Raw genomic sequence first — 10,101 nt, forward strand, 5'->3', positions numbered from 1 at the left:
AGCGTTTGTTGCATTGCAACCACGGGTAAGAGCTCTACGCATGGACGTAAGCGATTCACAATATTTCGTAGCTTTTGGCGTCGCCGATCCACGGCCTAATTTTTTCATAACTAGGAATTTACATGTTCAAATCAAAAACTAAGCGTAGGCGGGGTATGGGGGCATCATTGCTAAGCATTTAGATGCATTCTGGGTCAAAAACGACTAGGTCAAAAATCCACTGCTGTTAATAATCGCGATTTTGGAACTTGACCTAAAGTGGGGTTTGAGACCATAACATGTGTGTTTAGGTCATATAAACTTGTCCTAGAAGTTTTGTTACGTTTGGATGTCATTTGATACTATAACGGATGTGATTTGTTTGTCGATGAGCGATTGGCTTTTGGGGATTTCATTCACTTGAGTGTAGCCTGAGTTAGATGCGAGTTGTTAGTTGTTTTTTGAGAGATTGACACCCTCTTGTAACCTGTATGCACTAGTCGAGTCAGCTTCGTCCCATGGTTTGACAAATTAATCGTGGTTCTCGCTAATACTGCAATAAGATAGGATGGTGAGGTTAGACATGCGTCCCATATTTGGCGTCGTTGTCAGGGATGGAAAAGACCTAAACTAGGGAAAAACACAAGCGTCTTATGTAGTTATCCCTTAACTTCCTCTAGGTTCGCCTAGAGTTCACCTAGAGTTCAAAACTTTCTTTTAGAGAAACCGCATAGCTTAAGATCACCGTCTTTTGCTGTGTAGAGGTAGCTTGGAAGTAATCGTACTTGCTGAGTGCCTTTAGGATTGTAGGATTGTAGAATTAGATTAGGATTTTGAGAATGATTGGTAGACGAGACAAGTCTTAAGATTAGTGCTAAAAAAAACATGAAAAACACAAGAAAACGAGTGTTTGTGGACACTTTCCACAACCCCATTGCATGAGAATTTAGGAGTAGGGTAAGTAGGATCCGAGGTGGATTTCAGAACATTGCTCTCTCTAAAAGAATCAACTGTGAGTTGTTATTGGAAGTTGCAAAATTTCAGGTCTACGGCTAGAAATAGCTCGAAAATACTCGAAATCACTCAATCCGACTAGAGAGTAAGCCTAAGAGTTGTCTGAACCAGTTGGTAAGCTCAAAGACACTTCGAGGTAAAATTTTCAAGAGTTGGCCAAAACTTAGATTATTTACTTTTTCTTGACATTTTAGGCCAAGTTAAGTTTTGACTTGATTCATAGGCTTAAAATAGCTCATATAACGATTGTCTTTGAAAAAATTGCAAAAAAGTGCTCATTTCAAGCCTAAAGTTAATAATCATGATTATTAACTTTCTGCTCTAAATTGACCAAGGTTCATACCATTGACTCATTGCATGTGTACAAACAACTTTTGTAAAGGCCCAAGAGATTTGGATCACTAAACTGGCAAAAACCTGGGTAAAAACTAAAGTTTGTACTGACTTTTTGAATCTTGAGTCTAAATTGGGAAAAACTTGTCCAAACTTGTTGAAAATTGATTCATAAGCTTATGTTGATGTGATAAACATGTGTACATGCTCAGTTGATCAAAAATTTGCAAAAATTTATCAAATGTAAATAATCGCGATTATTTACATCTGTCCCATTTTTCAACTTTTTTGACCAAGTCAATATAAACTAGCTTTAACATGTTGTAATAAGCCCACAAACCAAATTTGGTAAGATTTGGATCAGTGGATAGAAAATTGTGACTAAAATTGCAAAGTTAGTCTGCGGACAGATAATTGATGACCATTTAACCAAAAATTGTCCAAACTTTATGAAACTTGGCTTGTGACCTTAACTTAAGGTGCTTAACAGATATGTGTCAAAGTTGGGGCAAAAAGCTACAAAATTATAGTTGGAGTAAATAATCGCGATTATTTACATCTGCTTCAAAACTTGATGATTTTTCAAATTTGAGTAGGCCACAAGGTTAAGCATACCAAGTGGACCTCACAAATCAATTTTGGTGAAATTTGGATCCCAAAAGTGAGACTTAAGCCAGATTCTTGAAATCTAAGTCTGCGGACACAAAACAGTTGATAAACTTGATCAAATTTTGTCAAAACTTGTTGAAACTTGTCCAGAGACTTTAACAAGTTCTATACTTGCCAAACCCATCAAAAAAGTGCAAAAAATGGACAAAAGTAAATAATCGTGATTATTTACTTCTGCTATCTAGAGACATCAATTTTGACTTTTGAACTTACAGTGTTAGACCAACATAATATAAAGCCATATGGAAATTTTAGGTTCAATCGGATTAAAATTGATACATGTACACTCAGTTTCCACGTTGCAGATCAAAACTTTGAATTTTTGCTAAAGTCGAATCTGAAAGTCAAATTTTTTACTCTCATAGTTCGATTTGAAGTGATATACAGAGACCAATCACGAGAGTAGCAAAAACTCTACTGTCCTTATAGAAGAATAGCTAACTTGATCAAATTTGTACAAGAATCAGGTTGCAGACGAGGAATCAGTGGCTTGACAGAAAGTTGCAATTGAATCAAGTGGAAATTGACGACAAGTCAATCCAAAGGTGAGTACTCTATCCAGGGCTTCATAAGTCTATATGAACCTTAGATCTGGTTGTGTACTAGGAAATCAGGGCATACTCGGAGAAACCTCCAGTAGAGTATCTACCGAAGAAAGCATGAATCAAGGCAATTCCTTGCACACAATTCTTGAAGAAGTCTCAGACACTTTTTCAGATTCAACATCCGAAATGTCATCTTACTCGAATCACTCGAAAACTAGAACGACAATGCGCTATCAGCATATACTATCTTTTTACAAGACTAACCATCATGGAGCCCAAGTTTACTTGGACCCTAACGAGGAGTATGTTATTCGCATTAATGACCATGGTATTGAGTTCAAAGAAGAGGTTAGGGCAAAAAAACAAGGAAAAATTTACATGGATCGAAACGGAACTCAGTACTTACAAGTCGAAAACCTTGACGTGATAGACAAATGGGGGTTAGAAGCAAACACCATAATCCCAGATATGTCAACAAAAGAAGGACCACCAGCTTTAAAATTCTAGGGATACGATCAAGTAGACTTGAAGCCTTTGAAATGGCTTCATACGGATAATCTGAGGATCGGGGTCTATTGTTGGAAGATAGAAATATAAAATATCGTGTGTGGAATTCTCATGCCAAACCAGGATAACTAACGGCCATGAAGATCATCTATATCTTCAAGATCAAAGATAAGGGATCAGTGGACCTACCAACCTACCTGTTTAGGGATTTTTATAACAACAACTTTGTTATGATGACTCTTGAGGAGGTAGAACAAATCAAATACCAAGGGTATTCCATCCAAGATTGGATGTTAGGACAAGTACCACAAACAATTCCCAGAGATGAACAACGTGAGCGATCATTTGAGAGTAATGTAAAGAAACCAGAAACCACCTCATCACGTAGAAAACCGGGTGACACTAATACAAGTCCAGAGCTACATGAGTCACTATTTCCAACAAACTTGTTTGAAGGACTCAGAACAGGACCAACTATCAGAAGATCGGGAGTTGAACCAAACAGACACGTCAAACCAGCTGATTTTCAAAAATGGGTCAGAAAATACAGTGGATCAGGGGATCCATACGACCACTTAGCAAGCTTTAAACAAGTGCTAAGATCAGAGCGTATATTCAATTTTCATACTCAATTCGAGGGGTTTGGAATGACATTAGAAGGAAAAGCATTGGCATGGTTCCAAAACATTCCACCAAGGTCAATCATGGACTTGAACACATTAGCTCAAGGATTTGTAGTTGCTTGTTCCAAAACGGGGATCAAACATAATACGGTAGCTCAAATCTACAGCTTTAAACAAAAACATGGTGAGTATGTTAGGAATTGTGTAACTCAAATGAAACAATACATTGCCATATGCCCAGAGCTAGAGATACCTGCAGAAGAACGACTTGTATCTTTGTTTTTGAAGGGACTGCTAAACAAAGAACTTCATGTTATACTCTATAGCAAAAAGCATACAACCCTAGAAGCGTGTGTGTTGGATGCTATTGACTTAGGAGGCAATTGCAAAATTTTCAATGAAGAAGATGTCCCTAAGGATAACCAAAGCGAGAAAACAACATCCACCAAACCAGCACAAGTGGGAACGGCTACTGCATCACCACTCTCAGCCATAGAAGATATGCTAAAAAGGATGAACAAAATGATGAACAACATGCAAAAAGCACCCATGAGGGGACTAGTACAAGGGATACCTCCACAAGGACAACCAGTTAGGCCACAAAAACGGTGTGCAATCGAGGAAAAATGGACCAACCATGAGACCCACGAGTGTTACTTCAAACCAAAGTATGATGGGAATGTTCAGTACATGCCCATGAGGCCACAAGGACAACCCATGTACAGATATCAGCCTAATATGGCCCAAACTCAAAGACCACCAATGGGTATGGAAAGACCTCAACCTATGTTGGGACAACAACCACCGTATCCAAGACATAGTGCAGTGCCTGTAAAGTACATGCACTCTGAAGGAGTCATAGATGAACAAGCATTAGTGCATGTTACACCCTATGCAGAGCCTAGTCCATCTATAGTAATGGTAGAAGGAGATTGGTATAATCCATATCCACCACCAATGGAAGAAACGGTGACTTATGCTCCACCAGAGCTCTCACCAAAGTATTATGTAGCTAATCAAGGTGTTAGACCTCCCATGGTAAGACCCATGATGAAGCCAAGAACATGAAACTATCATAACTATGGTGTTGATGATCATTGGAAAAATGAATGTCCAGAGCCTGACAAAAACCTCAAATCGATTGAAGCCTATTGCATAGAATGTTGCAAAAAGGGAGGACACTTTTCGGAAGATTGTCCTAAAAATCCTTTGAACAAGAGTAAAACGATAGTAAACATAGTCCAAGTGATACCTAGTAGCTCATCATAGAGTGAACCGATTGTTCCAATCAAGGTAATCACCAGAACCCAGGACAAGAAAAAGAAACACAACTCCTCTGATGATTCGAAAAATACTAAAGTTTCTTCTCAAAGAATTAAAAGGAGCAGAAGCAAAAGATATGAGATGAGAAAACAAAAACAGCGGGCAGAAATCGAGGAGAAAGCAAAGAAGCTAGTCTAGGAAAAGTTGAAAGAAATTGGAAGTGAATTCAAGGAAACAACTGTGAAATCTGGGGGATCCATTCTGGTTGATAAAAATTTTGAGCCTATTAATGCCGCCTTGGAAGCCTACCAAGCAAGACTTAAAGCAGGCCAAAACATGGAAGACAAATGGAAAAACTAGCCATCTCTAGACATGGAAGCAGCTGAGCTGGAAGCTTATCAAAATTTGGTAAGAATCACGCAGAAAATGCTAGAAAAACAAAAACCCAAGCTTGAAAGTATTACAAAACCTGAGAGCTTGTGGTAAAAGAAACGAACAAAAAATTTCGATGTGGTGGTAGAACCCCACCTTGACACAAAAGAACCAGAGCTTATAGTGCCGAACAGTGAAGATGCTTTAGACGGAATTCCATTTGTAGAGGAAGATTTGCCAGGACACTTATGGGAAAAAGTGAGAGAGATTAATGATGGGAGCCTAATTCTAAAGTCAGCTCCTATAGAGGAAGTATGGTTGGATAACCTACCTTCTGATGTGAACATGAATGTACAATCCTTGTACGGGGATTTGGATCGGAAGCTTCAGGAATGTTGAAACCATTGACCTTGAAAACATTACCTTCTTACTTGGGAGATAGCAAAGATGAATCCATAGTGTGCAAGACCACTCAAGTAAAAAGAGCTGAACAGACCCTCTAAACATGCCAGCAGCCCGTCGATTGAGAACGAGGAGCGCCACGGGTGCACGTTCATGAGTCTACATGGCTGAACTCCAAGAGGAAGTCGAGGTCTCTGCGTGGAGTACCTAAACGTTCAAAACGGGCAAGCCGTCCGCGTGTAGCGTCGAGCCGACGCTCGCCGAAATAAACCGACTATGAATCTGCTGCAGCCTTCGTCTGCAAATGAGAAGCATCGCGGGTGCGCGTTCGTGAATGTAGATGGCTGAGCTCAAAGAGGAAGTCAAGAACTCCGCGTGGAGTACTTGAACCTCTAAAATGTGCAACCCGTCCACGTGTAGCGCCTTGCCGATGCTCGCCAATGAGACCTGCCGGCTACGAGCCGACGGCCCTAAAACTGGGTCATGGAGTCCACGTGCATGGCGGACTCCCCCGATTACCTCCATATGATGAAGTGGAGGGGGACACTCCCATTACCGGGCACTTTCAAACCCCCGCACGCATCCGTAGTACCTAGAACGGTGAGGTGAGGAGAAAATCAAGGTCAGGACTATGTCCCATCGTCCGTCGTCCCCAACCGGGTCCATTGCACATCACCGAGCCGTGGTTTGCCAAGATTGGGTGTTCACTGTCCACCGTCACCCCGGAGACCTCCAAATCAACCAGAGTCTAACATACACCCCCCCTTAGAAAACTCTCATCTCGAGAGTAGCATTGTTAGGGCAGGAAACTTCCTGGTTAATGCTTTGGAGGGTGTAGAGCTACGTGCGTCTACGAAATCCAAAATGGGCTGCATGAGCCGTCTTATGAAGAAGGCAGTGTCTATCTCAAATAGCCATGCTTGCTGAAAGGTAGAAAAGTTGTGGGTACCAAGTCTGCTTGGCACTTTTGTTGGGGCTTAGCTTATAGGAGCTATATACGTTGAGTGGCATAGACCACGTTGCTGTGTTGATCCATGTTGAGGAACCTGTTTGTTCCGAATATTATACATGTTGCTGCAGTGACGATGCAGCTCTCGTCTTGAGGGTGAGAACCAAGTCACGTTGTTTCCCACTGCTTCTTGAAAGCTGATTTGACTGACTTCGTGTTGATTCCTTCCTAAATGGCGACGAAGGTCCACTTCGCGTTTAGCTGAGTTGATTGCATGGTGTAGAGTTGCATCCTGTGCACCAAAAAGATTTGCTTGCTTCGCGTTCCATGGAGAGTAAGTTACTCTGCCGAATTGGATCCTTGGGCTTGATTGCCGAGGTGTGTGATGAGTCCTCCTAAAGATTTGGCCTTTGGATTTTCCTTCTTGAAGCACTTACTGAGTGCTCCTATAGACCTGGAAGTCTTGATATGAGCTTACCTGCTCGTTGAAGTATGTTACGTTGCAGAAGATATCTTCTAGGCTTATTGAGCATCGGTCCATCCCTGAACCAAAAGAGATGAAGCCTATCTGATTGCTTCCTTGGCATATAAACCAAGGTTTTCCTGAGATTGACAGAGAGTCAATCCCATTGATAGCTTTGGCATACTTAGGACTCGATTGAACCTGAATGTTCTGATGTGAGTCTCGCAAACTTGAGGGCAAGACTTGAAGTAGGTAACTTGTAGAGAAGAAGATTGGCCGATCCGCTTATGTTCCTTGATATTTGCTTGAAGCTTGTTGCTTGAGTTGAGCCTGAATGCTCACATATATCTATTTAGATTTGGAAGAACTTTGACTTGTTCTTAACAAACCCGCCTTCGTTGGCCGACAAAAACAAACCTGAGAATCACTCATCTTGGGTCTTCTTGTTTTATCTTGCTTAGATCCGCTACGATCTAGATGAAGGGTTGAAAGTGTGGTTGGAAGAAAGAGGGTTAATGGTGGGGCTCATCCTCTTGAGCCCGATGTTGTCGCACCACATACCTTTTCTTGTGTGCTCTTGAGGCTCCATGTTGAGCTGAATGTGGGGCTTGATTGCATGTGTACATGTAGGGGCTCCTGTCTGAGCCGAGTTTAGGTGTACACTGCATGGTACCTGTATGGGCTCCTTGTGAGCCGGATGTAGGCATACTCGCTGTCTTTACCTTGGAGGGGCTTCTGTCTGAGCCCAAATGTAGGTGGCTTTGCTTGCTTTCCTATCTTCTGTTGAAGATGTGCCCACTCTGATTGGACCGATGTTGGCTTAAGTGTATGAGCAGTGCTATCTCATAGACCATCACTGCGGGAGGCATCACTCAACCTCCGGCCTTCTTAAGAGGGGGCCTTCCTCATGTGGCTCTTGCGTTGAGCCGTCTTTGTGGGGGACTATCCTTGAATCTGTGTGCTAAGGAAAAAAAATGCATGGTCCACCCGCTTGCAGGCCTCCAGCTTCGCTGTGGTGCTCGGTCCACCACTTCTAGGTCATTCGGCTTTGATGAAGATGTGCACGGTCCACCCAAATCAATTTGGGTCCCCAGCTTGGCTTTGGTGCTCGTGTCTACCCGCTCGTGCAGGTACCCGGCTTCGATGAAGAGGCTCGGTCCACCACTTAAGGGTCATCCGGCTTTGTTGTGTCTTTTTGCTCGGTCCACCCAAGTCGAATTGGGTCCCTGGCTTTGCTGTTGTATCCAGGTGCACGGTCCACCCGAGTCAAAATCGGGTCCCCGGCTTTGCTGCTGCTAAATGGCCCTTACATAGCCTGATGGTCTACAAGCACATGGTTCTGCTTGTGAAGATCCTGTCTCTTTGAATGTTGAGGCTCTAGTATAGCCTGATGTTCGGCAGGCACTCGGTCCTACTTTTGAAGTTCACTTCACTGCTTTGAGGCTCTGGCTATAGCCTGATAGTCTGCAGGCACTCAATCCTGCTTTTGATGATCTATTTGCTGGTTGTTGCTTGTGTCTTGATTGAGTTTGGGTATTTTTGCCTTGCTTGGCTCACCCGCCGAAGCTAGGGGCTAGGATCCATTCGTCTTGCCTTCACCTGCCGATTGAATTCTCCTCAAGAGGTACTCTCGACTTCACGCTGATAGAGCACGGCCTTTTCCTGCCGGCTTGTCTTTGCCGATGCTGAGGAGGGCCTTCCTTGGCACCTACCTCGCTGCTACTGGTGCTGCTGAAATGGAGGGGCTATCGAGAGAGCCCCACTGGACTACATGCTGGGGTGACATCTCGTTGTCCCCGCACGGTGAAGAATCCTTGGCTCTACTCCTTTGCTTTGACTGCATCAAAGCAAGCCTTGGGCATCTTAGGATAAATGATGGCTGGCGGTTGGCTGTTGAATGTTGTCTTACGTCAAGTCACCGCGTCTCTAAAGTGCGCCCAACACAATCCAAGAGATACTTAGAAGGATGAGCGACCCCGTCCCATCCCGGGTGCTTTATAGCTCGTGGCTTCGTTGTGTCCTTTGATGTTTGATACATTTTGTGGTAGCATCCTTGTACCTGTTCCTACTTCCTCTGAAGTGGTCGCTTTACAGTCATCCGGGACCCGAAGCCATTAGGGTGGAGTATTCCTAACACGCCCTCCATCCATGGCGTTGTTGTTCTACTTTCCCATGGGGGGTTGCCTCTCGATGCTGGAGAGCTCCACTGCTATGACGACCCAGGTTCCCAGGCCTAGGCCGTTGAACTGCTTCGCTTTTCTTTCCACCTGTGATTTCTTGAGCTGGAGATTCTGTCCAAGCTTGTTTTCTATTCGGGTTCAAAACCCTTGTAGACAATATGCACTTGTCGTCAATATTCGTGTCAAGGATCACACTCCCTGTACATTCTTCATTCTTTGTACCCTTTAGCTCGATGATGCTCGGTTTGCATGTTCTGAACGAGGGATAGCCCGTCATGCTGCCCGTGACCCTGCCACAGGGGTCTATGTGCATATGCTTGCATTATGATGATGAGCCACTGCCACTGTGACTTTGAGCTTGTGCCACCAGGCTTGAAGCACCAATGCTAAAGTCACCTCGCCGTCCTTGTTGACAGCGGAAGCTGTATCTGAATGAGTCGGTCCCTTACCTTGGGCCGCTCTACCAAGCCATACCAATACCAGGTTGATGCTCAATGGATGATAGTCACGATTGACTCCGGGTCCGCTTACCTCTTCACAAGGGTTTTAAGCAAGAATACGGAATAGATTTTGATGAATTCTTTTCACCAGTTGTCAAGATGACAACATTGAGAAGTGTACTTGCTTTGGTTGCCAAACATGATCTCCATTTACATCATATGGATGTGAAAATGGCATTTCTTCATGGAGATTTGCATGAGTAGGTTTATATGTAGCAGCCAAAAGGGTATGTTGAGAAAGGCAAAGAGAAATTGGTATGTTGTTTGAGAAAGAGTCTCTATGGAGAATGGTACAAGAAGTT

The sequence above is a fragment of the Adiantum capillus-veneris genome, chromosome 27, assembly GCF_014529385.1.
Source record: "Adiantum capillus-veneris isolate H3 chromosome 27, ASM1452938v2, whole genome shotgun sequence".
In the NCBI taxonomy this organism is placed as follows: domain Eukaryota; kingdom Viridiplantae; phylum Streptophyta; class Polypodiopsida; order Polypodiales; family Pteridaceae; genus Adiantum; species Adiantum capillus-veneris.